Source organism: Lactuca serriola, chromosome 8 (assembly GCF_051521515.1).
Source record: "Lactuca serriola cultivar US96UC23 chromosome 8, Lser_US96UC23_V15, whole genome shotgun sequence".
Classification (NCBI taxonomy): domain Eukaryota; kingdom Viridiplantae; phylum Streptophyta; class Magnoliopsida; order Asterales; family Asteraceae; genus Lactuca; species Lactuca serriola.
The window spans coordinates 85376910-85379980 of NC_136415.1; positions in this window are offsets into that span (position 1 = coordinate 85376910).

Consider the following 3071-nt stretch of genomic DNA (forward strand, 5'->3'; position numbering starts at 1 on the left):
CATGGGGTTGAAACTCTTAGAAACTACCAGTCACAATCAATTACAGCCCCATTGGGCCCTAACTAGTCCATCCTAATGATCACCTTCAATCCCCTCAAGAGGATCAGTACCAAATCAATAGTAAACCTCTCATTGAACGTATTCAGAACACATCCTTGGAATACCCTTGCAGCACTCATAATATGATTATCCACGGATCTCCATCTCCAAATGGGCGTCCAATGTCCTTGGAGCGCCTCAGAACTTCTTGCTGAGTGCAAGAGATACAAAGGATCGGGTGGCCCTCACATCGAATAAAACATAAGCTAACAACCCATTGACCAAAAAGGTCCCTATAAAAGATCATAACTGATATAAGCATAACAAGAAAGCAATGAAAGATAGATTTAAGTCACGTACCAGTAACTACATCCGGCGCTGCTCGGGCCTCATCGGTAGTCAATGGAAATGCTTTGCTCTTCACCGCAGGAGTCTCCGCCTTGACCTGGCGGCCATCAACAATCCTCAACGTGGCTAGTGCAGGTGCCACCACTACTCCCGCATACAACCTCGGACAATCGGGCTTTTTATGGCTGGTCTAGTTGTAATGAAAACAAATCAAGCCCTTTTTGGGGCACTCCCTGCTCATGTGGTCTGACTTACCACAAATGTAACATACCCAACCTACTACGCGATAGGATCCTTTGTGTGCCTTGCCGCACTTGGTAAAACGGCTGTGAACCTGCTGGCCTTTGCTAGAAGTATTGGAGGTCTTAGGCTTCTTGGCCTGGCCCACAACTGTCTGCACCTGCTCCGACTATCGCTTCGTTCGGAGCTCCAACTGGATTTCCCATTCATGTTCCTTCTCAATCATATCATTTAGGGTATTGCACCCTAAGAAACTCACGAACTCCCTGATATCATCCCTCAGCATGGCATGATATCTCGTCTTCCTCATCACCTCATCCGTAGCATACTACAAAACTAGCAATGCCCTCTCCCTAAACTTGGTGGTGATCTCTTCCATAGTCTCTGTAGTCTGATGAAGGTCCTAGAACTCCCTTACAACCTGCTGCACCTTAATGGCCGGTGCAAACTCCTGATATAACCTCTGCACAAAGTCCTCCCAAGTCATCACTATGATAGCCATCGTAGCAATCGCTCGGGTATCCTCCACCCACCAGTCCCGAGCTCGGTCCCTCAGCAAGTAGGATGCGAATCCTACCTTTTCTGCCTTAGGGAAAAAGCTCATATGTTGAGCATTCTCCATGAAAACAATGCAGTAGCATCTAGCGATGGGGTCCTTAGCCGTAAAGAACTTTGGTGCTCAGCTTGCCTTGAACTCCTGGAACGAGGGAGTTTGAGTCCCAATCTTACCCGTGGAAATCTCGGCTCCAAATGATATGATCCGCTGCTCTATGATCTCCATAATCCCCACCTTGATGGTATTGAAAATCACTAGGGTATCATCAAGGATACCGCGAGTAACCTCGGTCGCGATAAGATCGCGCATCATCTCATCAATCGATTTTGCACCGGAACCTAAACCCGAACCAGAACCTGATCCCGAATCTGAACCTCCTCGAGTAGGTATCACCATACTCAACTGAAAATACAACATATAAAAAACCGATAAATAATTTCAAAGGGATTCCTCCTCACCAGACTCCTTAGAATTTCAAGGTCTGCTCTTGTCTCGGTTACAGGTCTTGTGCTTTCAATAGTACGGACACAATACTACCTTCAACACCTACCTGTACCTTCCTCAAGGTCATACATGAGACCTCTAATTCACCCAAATATACTCAGAACATAACTCATACAAGACAACACACACATTTTCTAAACTCTTCTAGGATTTCTCAATTCTCACAGAACCAAAAACCTTAATCAACACCGCAAGTTGCCTTATGCATGCAAGTTCTACACAAATAAAATCACATAGATTGTCAAATAAAGTTTCTACCCTAAGTCCACAACCAACCAAGGAACAAAAAATGAGGCATAATCCATCATTCTAAGGTTATGCAATCATAATTATATATAACATTGAAAGCATACACTTAGCAAATACAGAGTCACATCGATTCCAAGAAATATAGAGCATCCAATTTTCCTAGGTTATAAAGCATCACACGAATTAGGCAATTCTATCACATAATCCTTGAAGGTATCCACTGCTCTACTCTATCATGCACTTGACATATCAATAATACTAGTCGCAATACATAAGAATGGGTAATTTTAGGAAACACTTACTTGAGCTCGGCCGATCGCACTCATTGCACTCTACCTCTTTACTTAATAAAACCTTTTTTTAGAAAAATTCGATTCTTTTTCTTATGAAAAGATTATCATTTCCTCAGTTTGAGTTCTGACACACCTGAGGGTGTGCCCAAATCCCTCAAACCAAGGCTTTGATACCAGCTTGTAACAACCTAAAAACTGGATAAAATTTTCATTTTCAAATAGGAAATTATAGTCATAAATTGTTTCCAAAATCCATTACATAATAAACATGTCGAAATATCAGAGTAACAATATCAGCAAGTGCAGAAAATAGTGGAGAGTGAATGTTGCGTCATCAAGTCGGGCCCTTACCTTTAGTACCGGAAGTACCTGAAACCACAATATAGACTGCTAGCAAAAGATTATTGAGTTCCCCAAATACCACATAACATACAATTGCAAAACACCATACAAAATACATATGATTGTGTTGGGTTACCCCCATGGTCTTTTCCTTGGAATGCCACGAGCTACGCCTATGGTCTGATATCCAAGTGCCATGGGCTACCCTCATGGTCTTCCTTACAAGTGCTACAGGCTACCCCCGAGGTCCTTCATACAAGAAAACACATAGAAAACTATTATTACACATGTCAAGTAATGGGTCGGCATTGGTGCCTTCGACCCATTGATATAGTGACAAGACTCACCTCGGTTTGTTGATAAATACTAACTGCTCGGCTACCGCTCCAGCAATCTCACACTGAATACAAAAATTACCCTCATCATAATTAGGGCACAATCCCAAATCTTAGGCCAAAATCCTAAGTCCAAACTCCTAAAATAAGGGCCTAAATTCTTTT